This window comes from Pelophylax lessonae (genome assembly GCF_965119305.1).
Source record: "Pelophylax lessonae genome assembly, chromosome: 4".
NCBI lineage: Eukaryota > Metazoa > Chordata > Amphibia > Anura > Ranidae > Pelophylax > Pelophylax lessonae.
Window position 1 is genome coordinate 363526054 of NC_138771.1, and position 21423 is coordinate 363547476.

Below are 21423 nucleotides of genomic sequence, written 5' to 3' on the forward strand. Positions count from 1 at the left end.
TTGTTTCTGACAATGATTATAGAGAAGTAAATGTTTGGTGACCGTTGTAAAAGAAACCATCAATGCATCAAATCGCATTGTGGTTTACTCACTGTTTGTAATGGGAAAGGATTTCCACAAATAGTTCTTCAAAGCGGCAGGTCCGGGCGTCCTCTCAGTCCCTCTGCTAGAGGGAAGTGGCGCCCTGTTATAATTCCCCATTGACGTGTCCCCTTCCGACTTCCGGTTACGTGAATGACGTAGCGCGCTTGCACGCGCATCCTGTCAGTTTGCGGGGGATGGAGAAATAGCGGCCGCCGACACAGGAATAGAGCGGAGATCCCGCTGGGGGATCGTTTATAGGGGACATCATCCTCTATCCTCTCATGTAGCCCCCGGATTTGAGTTACCAGGGTCCCCTGTGCCGGGTGTGAGAAATATAGGGGAAGACAGATGTCGTGTCCTTTGTTTGCAGATCATAAATCATAAATTTCAGGCTAATAAGTGAGTGCCTTGTTATATATTCCATGCAAAGAAATCAAACAAAATATATATGAATAAAGAAAATATACATAAAATTATATATATTGTACCATATGGTGATGGATTTGTACAGCAATATGCATACACATATACATATGAAGTCAGGATATCAACAGGGGTTGGAAGCGCATATGTGGGGTAGTCTCCCCGAGGTGGGGGTCATTCGCAATAATTCCAGATTAATTAAAAAATAATAAAAGTAAAAATAGAAAATAAATAAAAATAGAAATAAATAAATATAGAGTCGGATGGCTAGGTTTAATGGGGTCTAGAGTCTACCAATTGTAAGTTTGTATAGTGTATACGTTTTTGTCCTTATGTAGGGTCTCAGTCCGTTTTCCCGGAAGAGAAGCCCTCCAGGAATGGGCGGTAGCTCTAATTTTCATTTAACCCTGGCGGTTTGACAGCGTTTAGTTTTTTAATCCAGCCCATCTCCATCTGGAGGAGGGATTTATTCCAATCCCCCCCCCTCTGGGGGGATGTGTATCCTGTCTAGGATGGAAAATTTTACTTTTGGCATTCTATATTTGTGATGGTTGGTAACAGGACAGCCAAGTGGGAGATAAAAATTCCCTATGGACATACTATGCATAGATATGCAATCAGGTGTTCTGTTCATCACCGATCAGCCTCTGTCCTTAAGTAGTGGGTGCTTCATGTTCCTCCTATCCGCTGATGAAGTCCCGCTCACGGGACGTAAGGCATATGGAGAGGGGAGGAGCTACATGACGTCCCCCAAGGTCATCCTTAGACCTTGTTGTACACACGCTGTTCACTGTGCACTGGGTTTCAGTGCTGTTTTGTAAGTGTAATTTTTATCTTTATTAAAATGTAATTAGCAAGCAGAGAGCACTATGTATGCACTTTATTCCTTTTACATGGCTACATGCTAAGGATTCAGATATTGGGTTTTTCCTGAAGTGATATATCTGCTGGTCTTTGAGCTGATCTTACATGAGGTTTGATTAACCCTTGCTCTGCAGTGGAGGAGTTTAGGATCCTGCATCGCTTTCCTACCCTAACCTTAAAGGGAAAAAGTGTGTATGACCTTCCTGTTGATTCAGGGGTCTTACTTTGAGGTGAGCTGCTTGAACTACCGGTGGAGGAACTTGCATTATTTTGTACACCTGGGAATGTTTTTAGAAGTACCACTCATCTTTGGGACTATGATAGATATAGACTTTTCATTATTTATATGGCTGCAATAATATTGTTAACCCTATAGAGGTACTTTTAATAAAAGCAAGAATTGGCCTTGCTGTAAAAAACTTAAATTATATGCACCTGTCAAACAGGTGTGGAAAAATTAGTCCTTGGGTGTCAAAATCATGTCTGTTTTCACCCCTAGATAATCTTCCATTATATTATGAAGACGCTGTTAATGGGATTTTGAAGATGACAGTACTGGGCGCCGAGGACTAAATTTTATTTTAAATGCATCACTTAGGCGCCCCCTTCTCCATCACTCCTCCTTTGACCAACAAAAGCCTAGCTTTCCATGAGACTATAATCCCCCAAAATCAGAAAAGGTGTTACATATACTACTCTTTAAGGTGTCCTCAAGATATTTCATCCTGTGCTTCCTCTGCAAGGGCAAAATGAGTTATGAGACTTTCTTGTAACAATGGTCAAGGAGGGTTTTCAACCAATAATGATCCTTCTTGATGCCACTAATTCTCGGGTCCTTTTGCAGGCTTTGAAGAATAAGTGAGCCCATACACTGCAATTTTGCAGAGGCATGAGAAGCAGGGTCCTCGGGGGTCACTGGGGATTACAGTATCTGGAACTGCCTCCTCCCAGCCACATACTATTCACAAGGTTTCTGGGGACTGAAAACCATTTCTTAAGGTTTGATGTATTATTATTATACAGGATTTATATAGCACCAGCAGTTTGTATGTCTTCCTCTACTTCAATGCCTCCAAAACTGACAGAATCCTCCTCTTCCTCCTCCTCCCTCTCCTATTGTGTGTTATGTGGCATCGCAAAAACGGTGTCTGCATAAAGTGGGCCTTGAGAGGAATGGAAGTCCTCCTCTTTCTCCACACTGCTCTGTCCATAATGCCACACAGAGTATGCTCCAACAGAACACAAGAGGGATTGTGTCACAAATGCAAGCATTGTCACAGCTCACCATCATTGTTGTCTTCTCAAATAGTGAATGTACAGTGCATGCATCGTTTATCAGCAGCCATTGGAGTGGGGGAAAAAAAGCCGAGCTGCACTGAGCCTGTCCTTGTGCCATAATAACACCAGTACTTTTTGATGTCCCTCTGCTACATTGGCAGCCACTGCTGCATTGCCAAAGTTGAGTTCCACCTGGTGGGCATGGCACAAATCCAGCTGGAAGTAACCATCTTGGAGATTCTTCACAGCCTGGATTAATGCTGCGACTTGCTGGCACAAAGCTTCCAGCAGGGAAGCACCTCTCTCGGCTTCTGACATGGCTGGATGATACTGTCATGTACCTGATCCGAAGCCGGAGTGTAGAGAGGGCTCCCCTTGCGGCTAGGTGCAGAGCACCCCTGGAAGTGGGACAGGGAGTGCTGTGCCCGAAGTAGCACGGGTTGCTGGCTGGGATGGCCAGATGGTAACAGAAACAAGCTGGTTGTGAAGTCCAAGGTAAGTCTGGAACACTTGGCAAGCCGGGCTGACACGAGCCAGGAACAAGAACAAGCTGGGTCATGCACTGGAATACTGGTAAAGCGAAGTAAGGAGTCAAGCCGGGTCAAAACACTGGAGAAGGCAGGAGAGAGTCCAGGAACATGCCAAGAGGTCAGGAGCCAGGGGTTCAAGAGAATCTAGGTCAAAGCAATCCAGGCCAGCAACAGGAAGATCAGCTAGTAACCAAGGCACCGGGAACACAGGAGGCTGACGATCATCCAGCAGCTAGTGACTGTAGCTGCTGGCTTTAAATAGGCCGTTTGGTGCCAAGAGTCATTACGCATGGTGCACGCGCATGCCCACTGGCGCCCGCACTTTCCCAACTGTGTTTGCCCGGAATTGGGCGCGCATTCGCATTCGCGGCAATGCGCAATTCCGTTGATTGGCCACAATGTTGGTAGTTCTCTGACAGTACCTGTTTAAGAACCGCTGCACCACCAAAATGAGGACATGTGCCAGGCATGGAACATGTGTCATTTTTCCCTGTCCAAGGGCGGACAGAAGGTTAGTGCCATTAATGAACACTACCATTCTTGGCTCAAGCAGCCGTGGCTTCAACTTCCTCTGGGCCTGCTCCTGCAGAGCTAAAAGAAACTGCTCCAGTGTGGCCCCTATCTCCTAAACAGACCAGCTGAAGCACTGCATGCCATCTTTTAGCCTGACTCGTTGAATAGCCCCTTAAACTGTTAGGGGTACTGGCGGTTCATAGGACAATTCAGCAGGGGAGTAGGAGGAGGAGGGGGTGGAGCTGACAGATCTTTCATCATCACCACAAGCTTTATGGAAATGTAATGAAAAAGAAGCTGCAGATCCTTCTCCGCTATGGATTCCCCCAGTTCTACTCCACCTAGTATGTATGATGCATGCATATTCTTTTTTTTTTTTTCACAATTTTAAACTTTATTCAAGAATAAAAAAGTCATACAGAATGCAAAACAATGGTAAAGTGTCTTAGAATTAACTTCAAGAAAACAATTAATCCAGTAACATTCAACATTAATAGTGGACAAATGCAGGGAAATATAAATTCCGAGTAAATAACTTTATGGTTATGGGGGACGATTGCAGTCCATAAATCACATAATAATTTAAACTTCTAGCAGTATGGCTAGTGCAATCAAAAGGCAGTGAAGTTACTTTTCTTTGAACGCATATTCTTAGCCCCCAAGTGCATAACTTTACATTTATCAACATTAAACCTCATTTGCTACATAGTTGCCCAATGAAACAGTGCATTGAGGTCAGCTTGTAATTTGGGGACATCCTGTAAAGAAGTTATTCCACTGCAAAGCTTGGTGTCATCTGCAAAGACTAAAATGGTACTTTTAATCCCAGACCCTATATCATTTATAAAGATATTAAAAAGTAAGGGTCCCAACACTGAACCTTGGGGTACACCACTGATAACTTTAGACCATTCAGAGTAAGAATCATTAACCACTACTCTCTGAAATCTATCTTTTAGCCAATTTTCTATCCAATTACAAACCGATCTTTCCAAGCCAGTAGACTTTACCTTACACATTAGCCATGTGTGCTGAACTGTGTCATGTACATTTCAACCCATACTGCTTCAGATTCAGCACACTCTCCATCAACTAGGTCATCTTTCACACATAGAGACAAACACCACCACCCTTCTGTTTTACCCTGTCTTTCCGAAAGAGAGTATAGCCAGGAATATTAATAGCCCAGTCATGTGAAGAATGAAGCCAAGATTCAGCAATATCAATTAAGTCATAGTTCTCCTCGTGCACCAGAGCTTCCAACTCACCTATTTTGCTTGGCAGACTTCTGGCATTGGTGAACAAACACTTTAACTCATTGTCCTATTTTGCACACTTATTTTGCATGTTTTTAATTTTCATACAAATAGTACCATTTCCAATGGTTGTTTGTAACATGGGAACCATCTTATCCTCTGCCATAACTCTCCCCCCCCATCTTTCCCCATTCCACCCACCAATAGGGGCTAACCCCTGTCTGACTTGTCTGCCCCATTATAATCTAATTCACCCTCCCCCCTCAATCCTAGTTTAAAAACTCCTCCTGCCTTCCCATAACCTCTCCCCCAGCACAACAGACCCCCTTCCATTTAGGTGCAAACCATATTTAGCATATAGGTAGCACCCCAATGAAAAGTGAACCCGTGCTCTAAAAACCCAAATCCCTCCTTCTTCTAAGGTAGACCTCTTATTATTTGGTTGTTTACAATTAAACACTCACCCTGTTTTATAATCTTTTATGTCCCTTTCTAATTTCCCTATTTTCATATGTATTAGATTGTCCTCAAATTTCTTGATATTACTGTTTAGAACCCTAGACCAATTGTCAAAAAGACATGAGTTGTTGAATTCTTTTATTTCATGATTAATATCTACACATCCTTTTTCCGTGCAGTGAGTAGTTTGGGTTCTCTCTGCATTATTAATAATTTGATCCATTTCCTGGTGCAAAACTCAGAAACCAGATCCCACTCTTTTTTCAGGTATGGTTCCAAAAAACTGCATTTTTTCTTTTGATCCTCAGACCCCTGGGTGTTATATTAAATTCCACATATGTTTTAAGAAAATATAAATCCCACCATTGGGTACACTCTGATTCATTTGCAGGCTCAATTTTTAGTTAATGCCACCCAGTTCTGTCTGGAGCATAATTACTTTGTTTTTCAAGACAAGTTCTATCTCCAGACCAATGGCAGAGCAATGGGAGCAAATTTTGCTCACTCATATGCAAATATCTCCATGGGTTTTTGTGGGAGTTGAGAATTATATATGGAATCACAACCCCTTTGCAAGATATATTGTCCTGTTTGGTCGTTACATTGATGATATTCTGTTAATCTGGAGTCGTAGCCATGAGGATTTTACAGCCTTTCTTACACATTGCAATAGTAATACATTAGGTCTCAAATTCACTCATGTGGTTAACCCTGTGTCATTAGTATTTCCGGATATTGAACTGCCACATGAGGGTGACTCTATTTTAACCAATAACTATTGTAAATCCACTAGTGGGAGCTCATATCTCCATTATTCCAGTTGCAACCACCCTGCGTGGCTTTATACCATTCCCTCAAGGCAGTTCCAAAGATTAAGCAGGAAGGAACTGCACCAGGAGGGTGGATTATGTCCAGCAGGGTATGGAATTATCAAGGAAGTTCATACAGAAAGGGTATCCGAGTACTTTTGTCCAGGAGGCCTTTGAAAGGTTTCAAGGAGCTTTTACTTCCACAAGTAAATGTCAAGTACCCCCCCAGAATGGTATTAGATTCATAATCAACTACAACAGGGCTACAGGTCCATCGTGCAAATTATGAGGAAACATTTGCATATTCTCAAAATGGACCCTAAATTAGGCCCAATTCTTCCATCTGTGCCACAGGTCACATTCAGGAGGGCACGTAGCATAAAAAATATCATTGCACCCAGTAGGATCAAACTAAAGTCTGATAAAAGACCTATGGACATACGTTCATATTTTTTTTTTTTTTAAATTTGGTTATTGTTTTCCAAAAAAAAGAGAGCATACAAATATTTTCCACACAATAAAACATCAATTTTCAGTAGTGTAACTTCTCCCTTCCCTTATTTTTGCCCTCTATTTGCTCCCCCCCCCCCCCCCATTGTCTTTCTCTTTTTCTCCACTCCATTTAGTGTATTCTCTCGTTGTCTTAAACTCCCTCCAGTTTTCCCATATATCACCCCATTCCTCTGTATCATCTTCTTCCCAGTCTCTCAAATATTCCAATGTTCCTATTCTCTCGACTCTTTGTACCCAATCTCCCGTGGTCGGGGCCTCTTCCTTTTGCCAAAATAATGGGATTAGCCCTTTTGCTGCATTCATCAGATGGGGTATTAATGTTGTTTTATATTGCCTAACAGAATTTTTAATACCGTGGAATAGGCAGTACCAAGGATCTTCCGGGATTTCTATTTTCGTGATTCTTTTAATTAGGCCCAGGATTTCCTTCCAGTATTTTTTAATTTTTGGGCAGTCCCACAATAAATGTGCCATTGTATCTACTTCTGAGCAACCCCTCCAGCAGTTTTTTTCTTTTTCTTTTTGATAATTATGTACTTTGTCGGGGGTAATGTACCATCTTGCAATGCATTTGTAATTCATTTCAGCTGTGTTTATGTCCAATGTAGAGCTGTGTATTAATTTTAAACTTTTTCCCAAGTGGAAGTCTCTATTTCATGTGCCCAAATCCCTCTCCCATTTGTCGATGAATGGCAAAACCGCCGGTCCTGTCAAGTCTACCAAGATTTTATATATATTTGATATTTTGTTTTCATATTTCTCTGAGGAGCAGATCTGCTCAAAAGGGAGCAAATCATCTCCCCTTCTCAGCGGTCTTGGCAGGGAAGTCACAAAGTGCCTCAACTGGCAGTACCACCACTCATCGATTCTCCAATCTTTTCTTTTTTGTTTTAATACTTCATATGTGTATATTTGCTCATTATCCATAATATCCCTCAAACGTGCATCCTCGTCTCCTATCCACTTCCCTCCCATTTTTTCTTGTCCTGGTGGAAAATAATTAGTGTCTTTTAAGGGAATTAATGGTGAGTTGTATTGCCATTTGTTTCTTTTGTGAGTTAAATCCCAAATTTTAAGCGCTTGAATTGTGATCGGATGTGTATTGAAGTTCAAAGTCCTATATTGTGCAGGTATCCATATAATTTTTCCTAAGTGAGTGTGACTCATTGTGAATTCTATTTTTACCCAGTTTTTTTCGTTTTTTGTTTTCCCCCATTCCATCACGCGTAAGAGGATAGTTGCATCGTAATATTTTTTAAAGTCTGGTACTGCTAGACCCCCTTAATTTTTGCCCTTAATTAATACTGCATGTTGTATTCTTGGTTTACATCTTTTCCAGATAAATCTAGTTATTAGGGATTTCAAAGTTCTGAAATATATCTGTGAGATCGAGATAGGTAACATTTGAAATTTGTAGTGTTTTTTTGGTAGGATTACCATTTTTATTATGTTTATTCTCCCTATCTATGATAGCGGCCTATGTGATATCCTGTTAAGCTCTTTTTTAATTTATTTTAATAGAGGGATATAATTTTCTTTATACAGTCCTTGAGGCTTTTTTGTAAGGATAATTCCTAAATATTTTAGTCCTAGTTTTTTCCAGGTGAAGGGGAATTCTAGTTTTAATTTTTCTTCTTCTTGTTTTTTTGTTCTTCTTGTTCATTGATATTTAATATCTATGATTTGGTAGGGTTAATTTTTAGATAATTTTCCATATTTTTTCAAACTTTCTAATACATTTGGTAGGGTTATGATCGGTCTGGAGATGTACAGCAACAGATCATCCGCAAATGCGGCAATCTTATGCTCCACATCTCCCACCTCTATTCCTTTCACATCTGGGTTCTTCCTAATTGTCGCTAATAAGGGTTCCAATGAAAGAACAAACAATAGCGGGGACAACGGGCATCCCTGCCTTGTTCCGTTAGACATCTCAAACGGCTCTGAGTGGACCCAGTTTACTTTCACCCTGGCAGTGGGCTGGCCATAGAGTGTTTTTATTCATGCCATCATTTTTCTTCCAATTCCCAGTTCCTCCAAGGTTCCCATCATGAAATCCCAGCTGACTCTGTCGAATGCTTTCTCAGCATCTATCAACAGAATCAGCCCTTGTGATCCACTCTTAGCCATTCATTGCATCAACAGAATTGTTCTTACACCGTTATCTCGGCCCTGTCTCCCAGGTATAAATCCTGTTTGATCCCTATGGACCCATTCTTCTATAAAATGTTTCATTCTGGTTGCCAATACTTTTGCGAAAAGTTTTATATCAATATTTAAAAGCGAGATGGGTCTATAGCTTGAACATACGGTCGCGTCTTTCCCTTCTTTCAGGATTACCCTAATTGATGCTAAGAGGGCGTCCTTGCTCATCCCATATTCTTTCCCTAAGCCATTAAAATAGTCTTTAATTTGGGTATTAACAGGTCTTTATGTCTTTTATAATAATTTACTATGAACCCATCTGGTCCAGGGCTCTTCCCTGAAGGTGTAGTTTTAATGGCTAAATTAATTTCTTCTTCTGTGATTGGAGTTTCTAGTTGATCTATTTTATCTTGTTGTATTTTAGGTAATTTCGCCTCCTTCAGATAATATTTAATTTTTTCCATTTTGGCCGGGTCCCTCTCTCCTCCTGTTTCTTTGATATTATAAAGTTTCCCATAGTACTCCTGAAATACTTTTGCTATATCGGCCGTTGAATATACAATTTCCCCTTTAGTGTCTTTCATTTTCTCTATGTAATTTATCGCTTTCTTTTTTTTAATAATTTTCGCAAGTTTCTTCCCGATCTTATTATTTCCTTGATAGTTTTCTTTAGTTACTTTCCTAATCTCCTGTCTGATTTCTTGTTCTATTAATTATTTAAGTTCTTCTCTTTTTATAACTAACTGGTGTTGGATTTCAGCCGACTGGGTATTTTTATGGCTTTGTTCTAAATCATAAATCTCTTTTATCAGTTTTGTTCTATTCTCTCTTTTTTTCTTCTTGACCCTTTAGAGATTAAGATCCCCCTCATGTATGCTTTTTGTGCCTCCCAAAGTATATTTTTTTAAGTTTCTTCATTTTCATTAATAAGGAAATATAATTCTAATTCTTTTCTTATTTCTTTTCCCCATATTTTTTCCCTGCGCAGTTCCTCATTTAGTCTCCATATATTTGTTTTTAATAATCCCCCTAATATTTTCAGCTTTATCTTAACGGGTGCATGATCTGACCAGGTTGTAATCCCTATTTTAGCCTCTGTCACTAATTCTATTCCTCTGTGGTCTATCATGATCCTCGAGTGTATTTTATGTACAGAGGAGTAGAAAGTGTAATCTCTTTCTTTTGGGTGAAGCACTCTCTAGGTGTCCAATAATGGACATTGGAATAGCTTTTTTTTGATCATCTTCAAATGTGTTGCTCTACTCCTCTGTACAGCCGACGTACAATCAATTTCTGGGTCAAGACAAAAATTGAAATCGCCCGCTAATATCACTCTCCCTTTCTATTAGCTTATCTAGAATTTTCCCAAGATATCTCATAGGTTTGTCATTTGGGCAATACACATTTACCAGAGTTACATCCTTAAAATGAAGTTTCCCTTTCAAGAAAAGGAATCTTCCCTCATGGTCTATCATCCTGTCTTCCAAGACAAAGTGAGTCCCTCTGGCGAACCCAATGGCCACCCCTTTTGATTTTTTTGTTGTTGAGTCAGAATAGTACCACGTGGGGTGATCTTTTGAGTACAGTCTAATATTAGAAGAATGCAGGATGTGAGTTTCCTGTAGGAAAACTAGGTCAGCTCCCATGTTTTTAATCTCTTTCAGGATTTTCTGTCTCTTCTCAGAGGAATTCAGTCCTCCTCTTATGTTATACGTTACATAACTAATCTCTGTCATTATTTATAATTAACAAGAGGTATTACCTTCTTTCCCCGCGAACAGAGGAAGATCTATCTTGCCCGAAAAAAAAAGGCAATTGATGGATACATTAAATTGCAAATTGCTCTTCCCATCAAACTCAAATAATAATGGAGTGGATACATTAGGCTGTGATTTACCCTTCCCTTTCCCCTTCCTCCCTCCCTCCCCCCCCCCTTCCTTGCCCTTGGATGGGAGACCGCCTGGGAACACCGGGTGCTATTGTTTATTTTTTTAATTGAGTAATGTATTTTTAATGTATGTTTAAAGTTCTTCACAATGTAATTTCATTTTGATTTTAACTTTGACATGGATGAAGGAAGTGATTTACCTTTAGGAGAACCCTTATTCCCTTAACAATTGTCTATATATATTCTTAGTGGCTTTCCACACCACATGACCAGATGAAGGGCCACACCCGAAACGCATAGTCATTGTGACAGCTTTGTAATAAACGGCCAGGCTTTGGATCTATCATCCCTGTTTGATCCTTTTCCCTACACAGGGAGCCTGACTTCCACTGTCCAGTCGGACCCATTCCGCATCTGGGATCCCACCTACAGCAGGATCGCCCACTTCCGGCCTCCCCGCCTGCTGATCACAGTGTGGTTCGCGGGGCCACCACTGCAGCATCCAAGACAGCCCTTTGAGCCAAGCCAGACACACAGCCAGGGAAGTAAAGCTTCTCTCCCCTTTCTGATTTTTATCATCATTCCCAGCTCACTGTAACATACCACGGAGACACAGCTCATCACACTGTGGAGACAGATCAGTTTCTTCCTGGGCAGATCACTTCCTGCCTTCCATTCAGTGTTTGGGTTTCTGATATTTGTAGTCCTACGGTGATCATTGTTCGGGGTGATGATTCATAAACAATTGTTTTTTACTATACATTGCCTACAGCCATTCACAGCTTCTTTGGAACTCTTATAAATATTTTATCTTTATCATTATTATCCATAGGGACTGTTTCCATTCTGTGAAACTACAAATAACAGCCAGCAAGTGTGAGCACATGTACTATGACTGGGCTGGACATACTCACATCCCCCAGTGCTCCACATAGAGGTTCTTTGTTGCTTGTTCTGAGTATTGGAACCGTTAAGGTACCCAGGTGTTCCTCTCAGCTGCGGGTGGATACTCAATCAATGCTTTTTATGGTCCACCATAGAGCGCCATAATATTTGTTTTTTGTATTTATTGGATTAAAAGTGGAGTTTGAGTCACTTTAAATTGAGGACTGCCGCTGACAGAAATGTAAAAACGAAAAAAAAAAAAAGGGGTAACACCAGCATCGCAGTCAGAAAAACTGTGTCTGACAATTTCAAAAAAGGGGGTAGGCGGTAGGCAGGGGACAAAACAAAAACAAAAATAACACGCAGCAACCAAAAAAAAAAAAAAAAAAGGTGTACAGCATTTTATACAGCTCTAAATGTTATGTAATGCTGTGTTAAACACTTCAATACACTAACACACTACACTGACACTATACAATATTTACTCTATATTCACACCATACTGACACACTATACTGACTATAGTTGGGCAAACAGTTAGAGTCTAGCAGTTCAACCTGAACATTGCATGTTCGCTCATTCGGTGTACACTGCATAGTGCGCAGTGCATTGCGGGGCGCTTGGCGGGCAAACAATCTGCCGTGCACCCCAAAATGCACTGCACGCCACACAGTGCATTTTAGGGCCTTGATTGGCCGAAGCAAAGCACTTCTCTTCTGCTCAGGTGCAGGGCTTTGCCCAATCAGGGCACAGAGCACTGTCAGAGCCATGATTGGACAAAGTCATGATGATTTTGCCCAATCATGGCTCAGTGCTCGTAGTTCCAGCCCATACTATTAAAGCTTCTCTCCCACAGGAAGCTTTTGCAGTGTGTTGCTGGAGATGGATAGAGAAGGGCTCAGTTTGCTACTAGTGAGTTTGTTATTGTGAGTGTTAGAGTGTAGTGTTAGTGTAGTGTGAGTATAGTGTGAGTATAGCATGTCAGTATAGTGTATTGTCAGTATAGTGTTTCAGTATAGTGTGAATATAGCGTGTCACTATAGTGTTTCAGTATAGTGTGAGTATAGTGTGACTATAATGAAGTGTGTCAATGTAGTATGTCAGTATAGAGTGAGTATAGTGTGAGTATAGTGTGAGTATAGTGTGAGCATAGTGTAGCGTGTCAGTATAGTGTGAGTATTGTGTGAGTATAGTGTGTCAGTATAGTGTTTTAGTGTAGTGCAATGTTTAACACAGCATTACATAACATTTAGTGCTTTTTTCTGACTGCAATGCTGGTGTTTCTCCTTTTTTATTATTTTATATATATATATATATTATGAGGGATTAGCTCGGTGGTAGGCGTGGATGACCCCAGAGCAAGTCGCAACATTGCAAGCTCAGATAGCGGATATGAAAAAACGCATGGAAGAAAGAGTTAGTTCATTAGAAAATGTTTAAAATGTGAAAAAGAAGTTGGATCAGATGCTTGGTGAGGAGAAGACTGTGTCTGCAAAATATGCAGAAGAACGCGACCGTGCAAAAACGGAGGCGCGTGATAACGAGAGCAAAGCCCTGTTCTTGGCTCGCTCCTTGGAGGAAGCTCTAGAGTGTAAGGTTGAACTAGAAAGAGTTAACCAACAGCTGTGTACAGAAATGGAAGATTTGGTCAGCTCCAAGGATGATGTTGTGACAAGCGTTCAGGAGCTAGAAAAGTCTAAGCGAGCCTTAGAACAGCAAGTAGAAGAGATGAAGATTCCGTTGCAGGAACTGGAAGAGGAATTACAGGCAACAGAGGATCTGTCCCAAAGAGGGGATAGTGTGCCTGATGCAGTTTATAAAAGGATCAGTGTTTTGGGGTCTGTCCTGAGTGAGCCTCAGAAATGTGATGACAAGTGGCTTGAATCACCCCTTTGGAATAAACCGTTCCTTCAAAAACTTCAAGCATTGGAAAATGTATCATTAGAACTTCAGCAAACAAAAGAGTTGTGTAAGAAATGTGATGATTTCTCAGTTCAGGCTGAAAACCTAGTGGAGAAAACTAAAGCGGAGAAAACTAAAGCAAGTGATATAAATCTGGGAGAAAAAAGCAAACGCCACCTAGTGGAGAAAACTAAATCTGTTGGTGAAAACGTGAAGCAAATGAATAAGTGCCTTTCAGGGAGTGTTTCCAAAATGGAACTGGTGAAAGATAAGTGGCAGAAGTTTGATCGTGATCTTGAGATACATTCCATGTGGAGTTCAGATAGAGAAAAGGAACTAGGTGACCTTGAGCGGTCAAATAGTTCAGCAGAAAGTGCATTGAAGAAACCTGTAAAAGAATGTGTTGCAGTTCCATGCTTCTTCACTGATGCAGAGAGGAGGTCTATAATGGATACCACCCAAATCGCTGGGTTCAACTGTGTTGTTGCCTTTGACCCATATGATGATGGAAGGAAAGTTGATAAAGTACAGACATTTCTTGGAACAAAGCTAAGTGAACCAGAGGTTCTCAAAGTGTTGTGGAAATCATTTGTTGATTGCAGAGAGAGGCGTCTTAAGAATGTTGAAGACTTTAAGAATAGCAAAATTGAGTTGCCAATGGATCACGGTCCTCCATGGTGGATTGGACAGACGGTTATGAGGGACAAGCTGTCTGACATTTATGAGAAATCTGTCAATGAAGATGACAGAAACGAGAAGGAGCAAAATGATGCCAAAAATGCAGTTGAAGAATGTGTATATGAGATGAGAGACAAACTGTGTGGCATTTATGAGAAATCTGTCAATGAAGATGACAGAAACAGTTTCATCCGGAAGCTTGAGGATACTAAGAGGCTTATCAGTGAAAGTCAAGAGAAGTGCCTGACACATGCGTGCCTGGAAAACTGTGTCCCAACCCTAGGGTTGAAACAAGAGGGGGGGGTATGTGACAGGAAGTCAGGTAAATCTGTGAATGTAATCACAGACAAGAGCTACACTTCCACCTGGGTTAGACAAATCACCAATTACTATAGGGTGTCGGCTGCAGAGGTAGCCAGAACTGTCTAAGGAAGTTGAAAGGCCTTCAGCTGTTCGAAATGAGGAAGTTAAGGCCTCTATAATTTGTCCAAAGGAAGTCCATGGATTGCTGCCTCCTGTCGCCGTGTGGGCTGGGAGAGGAGGACAGACGGATGTGTGCCTCCCGACGCCGTGTGGGCATGGGAGAAGGACTGCTGCCTCCTGTCGCCGTGTGGGCTGGGAGAGGAGGACAGACAGATGAGTGCCTCCCGACAAGCTGGTGAGCATGAGAGAAGACCCCCTGAAGTGATGTGCGCTAAGGAGGGTAAACAAGTGTGAAGACTACTCAAAGTGAGGTCTTGGATCGTCTCAAGGTGAGAAGAGAAACTATTTCTATGTGGAAAGAAATAAATGCACTGCTTGCTATGTGGAGAGACAAGCAAATGAACTGTGTTCAATGTGAAGAGTGTGAAGAGACAAAGGGACATGTTCCATATGAGGAGGAAAAGGGACATGTTAAATGAACTGTTTGCTGTGTGAAGAGATAAAACATGGACTATTGAGAGTCTGCTGTATGACCAGCCAAGTCTGCCCAACAGTAGGTTGGGGACAGACTTCATTAGATAGGTTCCAGTGTGTGAGAAGGTAGCCGCCCACAGTGGCAAGGATTTATTTTGTTTTATTTTATTTTGGCTGTTTTGAGGCTTGCAATTGTGTGAAGTAAATTGCATGAATAAATCAGTGTTGTTTGCAACCACTGCTCGGCTATCTCTCTGTGAAAACGCACCCCCAAAGGGGTCATCCACGCCTACCACCGAGCTAATCCCTTACAATATGTATATTTTATAGTTTTAATATTTCTATCAGCGGCAGTCCTCAATTTAAAATGCACCAAACTCCACTTTTCATTCAATAAATTGCATCCAATCACACATCTCCCAGTTTCTACCAAATTTGAGTAATAGGTCCCCCCCCCCTATTATGTCTGGCAGGCCAACAAGAAAAGGCAGATATTCCCATGCCACTATGAGAGGGCAGGCAGTGTCTGTGTCCACAGACAAAGGTTGGCATGGTCCGTCCTTAGGCAGGGCATGTTTTTCTCTTTTTAGTGATGTTACCTGTTCTATCCAGCCACAGCATGTAGAGAAGGTGGTGGACTGGCTTACTAAACCATCCTCATCCTCCTCATCCTTCATGACCCAAGCTGACACTAGTTGGTAGTCCATAATGGCTGCCAGAGAGGCTTATTCTGCCTCCTTGTCCACATATATTCCTGCCATAGCCCCAGCATCATGCATGGAGTAATCAGCTGAATTATTTATATAACACAGCGTCAGCCGCCTGCTTATTGAGAATGTACAGGAATTACTTTATTCTGATGTTGGTTCTGAGGTAGAAGAAGGAAAGAACATTAGCCTACAGAGAAATGGGAGAATACCGATAAACAACAAATTGGCAGTCATGTTCCTCCAGCAGCAGTGTATTGCCAAGTTGGCTCCAGTGATGATGAGGATAGAGGAGATGATAATGATGATGATGAGGTCACTGAAACGATTAGGGTGGCGGATAGAGCAGATGAGGAAAGTAAGTGGGAGAAACAACCCCATCGAGCAAGAATGTCCTCCAGAGGCAGCCATCATGGAAGAGTAGAGAGCAGCCAACCTATTCCATCAGATTGTGGAGCTGTTATCTCCCAGCCCACTTCTCATAGCTCAGCTGTGTGGGCCTTTTTTAGCACATGTGCAGCCGATCACACTGTTGCAATTTCTAATCTCTGCCACAAGCAGATCAAGCTTGGAAAAAACACCAGCCATTTGGGTACCACATGCTTGACAAGGCATTTAACCTCCCTCCACTCAGCCCACTGGCAAGAGCACCTGAAAGCCACACACAAGGGTCACAATCTTTTCCTCCTCACTCATAACCTTTCATGTCTACCCCCGCTATATCTCATGACCTCTCAGCAGCCTCCACTGACAGGGATGCAGGTATAGCAAAGGGTGTCACAGGTCTTATCAACATATCTGCCAGCGCAGCACACCACCAGCTGTAGAGTATAGCAGGCATATTTCTCTGCCCCAGCTGCTGCATCAAAAAAAAAAAAAACACGCTCCCTGCCATCCACATGCCCAGCGTCTAAATTCCAGCTTGTACAAATTGCTGGCTTTACAACTCCTGCCTTTCCGTCTGGTGGATTCTGCCCCATTCTGTGAATTTGCAGAATGTGCTGCATCACAAGGACAGATTCCCAGTCGCTATTTCTTTTCAAGTAATGCCATTCCAGCTCTGTACTATCATGTGGAAAGCAATGTTTTGGCATTGTTGGGCAAGGCAGTCAGCATCAAGGTCCACATTACTGCTGACACGTGGTCCAGCAAGCATTGTCAGAGATAATATATTTAGTTCACAGAACACTGGGTAACTTTGCTAGCAACTAGGAAGGATTCAGCACAGGGCTCAGTGCTAGATCTTGTTTTGCAGCCACGTCTCCATACAGCTGGTGGTGATGATGTGAGATCTGTCAGCTCAACCCCCTCCTCTTCCTCCTCCTCCTCCCCCATGCCCTCCTCTGCTGAATTGTCCTATGAACCAGTACCCTCTAAGTGTTCTAAGTGGCTATTCAACCGGTTAGGCTAAAAGATGCCATGCAGTACATCAGCTGGTCTGTTTAGGGGACAGGAGCCACACCAGAGCAGAGATTCTTTCAGCTCTGCAGAGGCAGGCCCAGAGGAAGTTCACACCACCGCAGCTTGAGCCAGGAATGGTGGTGTGCGATAATGGCACTAACCTTGTGTCTGCCCTTTGACAGGGAAAGTTGGCACATGTACCATGCTGGGCACATGTCCTTAATTTGGTGGTGCAGTGTTTCCTAAACAGGTACCCAGGGTTGCAAAATCTGCAAAAAGGCAGGCAGAAGGGTCTGTAGCCATTTCAGGTGACATACACAGCCAGTGTTTGGTTGGCTAAAATTCAGGTGGAATTCCACCTGCCCATAAGCCGCCTGATTTGTGACATGTCCACTAGGTGGAACTCAACTTTGGCAATGCTTCAGCGGCTGCACATGCAGCAGAGGGCCATCAATGAGTACCTTTGTGTGTATGATACAAGGACAGGATCAGGGCAGCTGGGCATTTTTCCCCATGCTAATGGCTACTGATAAAGGATGCATGCACTGTACATTCACCATTTGAGGAGGTGACAATGATGGTAAGCCATGACAATGCGTGCATTAGTGACACAATCCCTCTTCTATTCCTGTTGGAGCATACTATGCATGGCATTATGAACAGAGCAGCGGGAGGAAGAGGAGGACTTTCTTTCCTCTCAAGGCCCGCTTTATGCAAACACCATTTATGCAACGCCACAGAACACACAAGAGGAGAGGGAGGAGGAGGAGGAGGAGGATTGTAGCAGTTTTGGAGGCATTGAAGCAGAAGAAGACATACATTACATTACCAAAAGTATTAGGACATCAAAAAAAGATATACTAGTAGTATATCCCCCCACCAAATGGACCGTGAATGGATAAATATATGGTGAATGAATAAATGAATATAAAATATAAATTGTTATAGTAATAAGCAGCTGCTATAGGAGGGGGCTATAGATGGATATGTAAATGATAGCCTCTAGAGAGAATAGGGGCTACCTACAGCGCTTGCTAAATGGTACATAGACAACCATAAATATTCCAACAATTCAAATAAGAAAAAAGTGTATCAAACACTCAGTTCAAAAATTGCAATATCAATTCAGAATAAATTATACAAATACTCTGTGCTATTATGCATCAAAATAAATTAGATAAATTATGCATCAAATAGCTTCGTTCAAATCTACAATAAAAAAAGAATACATAAGGTGCATATAATAAAGTGCAAACAAATAAATTATTAGCATAGGTGCATAAGATAATCAGTAAGTAGGTGCAGGTGTCTCAATAGTGCTGAATCAAGTCCATACATGTATAAACAAAAAGCGACTGTAGTAATCACAGTTCATATGAAAAAAAAAAAAGGTAATAATTTATTTCCCATCCATGGGCAAATACTGAAGACGTCAAACGTAGTGATGAAACGCGTTAGCTGGAACGCACATTGTGTAAAATGGCATATTACCCTTTATTATACATGTAGATCACTTACACTGAAGTTAGGAGTTTAAAACACATCCAGCATATGCAGCACATCAAGCGTGTGACAGCGTGTGTTCCTTTCCAACCGACAAGATGGCCGCAATATTCCAGACTGCAAGAACACCGTGCTTCGTTGGCTCCTCCCTACGCATTGCATCACGATATGAAGTCATCAGGGGCATGGCCAAACAATGCTCTATGGCAAATATTTATACTCGCAGTCATTGGGAATGGGTGGATCTAACAGTTGCATTCCGGCAACTGGAAAAACTTGAATCCAGCTTGCGTTTCAACAGCTGGAAGTCATGACAGAAGATTAAACTTCCTATATCTGTTAAGACTGACATCATCTTAATGGGACTGTGCTAATCACAACAGTCTCCAAAGGGTGTTCTCAAAAACATAGGTCAGCAAATAAAGCATAAAATTAGGTATTCTAAATAACCCAATATTATACAAAAAGCCTGGCAGACCGGGAAACAGCGCCATCTTGTGGTTGAAAACCACACTCTATCACATTACAATAATTTTTAAATAGATATAAATATCAAAGGTCAATTTAATTAATACATATAAATGACATACTATAAAAGTTATATCAAATATCAAACAATACCAAATTAAAAGATTACAGAAATGCCTAAAAAAAACTCCAAAATCTATATTTGACTTAAGCATTGTTAATGAAAGCATTACCATCCCACTCTATGTTCATACCAAATTGGATATATGTTTTTGCTTTACATATCCAATTCGTATTAAATCTAGAGACTCCTCTAGTGGTATTACTACCCCTCCAACTCCCAGAGAATTTATCAATCCCCAAAAAAACAGTGCCAGCTGGATTCCTCCCATGACACAAATCATAGTGTTTGCAAACACTATGTTTGGGGTAACCTTTGAGGCTGTTAGAAGCAAGAAAGGAGAGAGCGGCGCCAGCTTAGTATAGTACAGGTTTATTTAACACTGTTAAAATTGGTGACTCACTGTCCGAGGTTGGGTGAGACCGGTACACAAAGACTGTTAGGGTCATCCATCTTCCTCTTCCAGGATAGTGGTCATAGGAGAAGGTGGTGAGGTTCCAGAGGTATAGCCGAGCCGCTGTGGGGCTGCTAGTTGTCACTGGCCGCGGCGGAGCATGCACAACAGGGCTCCGGCTGCCGACTTCTGATCCCTGATGACATCACTTCCTGGCAGGAGAAAAATAGGGGTTGCACGCGTTCGGAGCATCCGTGCTCCTTCGTCAGGCTGTTGCCTACATGTTCTTTTAGTCAAACTTGCAGCATTCCTATAGTCTGACCAATATATTCTAACGCACACAGACACCTGATAAGGTAAACCACATGTTTAGTTTTACATGTGATAAAAGGTTTATCTTAAAGCGGAGTTCCGGGCACAAAAACAACATTTTTTTTTGTGCCCCTCCCCAAATCGACATTACCTGAAAAGGAATTGGATAGTTATTTTTTTTTTGTTTACTCACCTTTTAATTGAAGATCGTAAATACTCACCTCAGAGTACTTCCTCCCTCGGCGCCGCGGCTCACCCCGTCACTTCCTGTCTCGCTATGATTCCTGGGAGCTGAACGTCATCGCTCCCAGGAATCAATGCGACGGCACCGGCCCCGCTCTTCACTTCCGGGCGACGCCGCATTCCCCTGCTAAACAGCTTCTGGGCATGCCCAGAAGCTGTGGAGGAATGCGGCGCCGCACCGGAAGTGACGAGAGGGGCCGGTGCAGGCGCATTCTGGGACAAGAAGACGCGGAAGAAGACACAGAAGAGGACCGCGCCGGCTTCAGCTGCCCACAAGAGAGATGGAAACGCTGTAGAACAAATTTTATAAGTATTTCTTCTAAAAGGTAAGTGCGAACCGGGACAGATCAGAGGCTAGCCATTGTGGAATGTGCTAGCCCTGACTGTCCCGGGGGTATGCTTATTAAAAAATGACTTCTGTGCCCGGAACTCCGCTTTAAATTGTTGGTGGGTGGAATTGGACTGAAACTCCTCTATTTTCCTATCCTTTACAGCATTGATTTTACAGATAGCACATTTTCTACATGGGAAGAAGCCCCCCATACTATGAAAAACACATTCAGAGCTATAGTTAACCTCGGATGTGGAACACCTCTAAAGACAACTGGAGGGGTACTAGGCAAATGTGGACCCAATACTCCATAATTCTAACAAACGTTTGGCCAAATTTAGCAAAACTTTGTCACCCACGTGAAATATAGGAAAGGATCTGCAATGTTTATCATCAGTCCTCTTATAACATTCCTGAGCTTTCTTCAAAGTATCAATACATTTCTCCTGAATTTTCTGTAATGTAGTTAATCTGTGGGCAACAGCAGGAATTGGAGTTGTGATAGGGAGAGCGGGAATAAAAAAAGGATGATACCCGGTATTTAGAAAAAAGGGAGAAGTGGAGACATGTTTAGAATTGCTGTAAGCAAACCCTGTCGTAGGAAGATAATCCATCCAGTCATTCTGTAGATAACTGACAACAAATCAAAGCTGCTGCTCCAAAGTTTAATTGGTGCCTTTGGTCTGACCATTAGACTGAGGATGAAAAGCAGAGCACAGATTAATTGTTACACCTAACGCTGGGAAAAAGCTTTTCCAAAATTTCGGAGTAAACTGTAATCCTTTGTCAGACACCACATCATAAAGAATTCCATGTAGT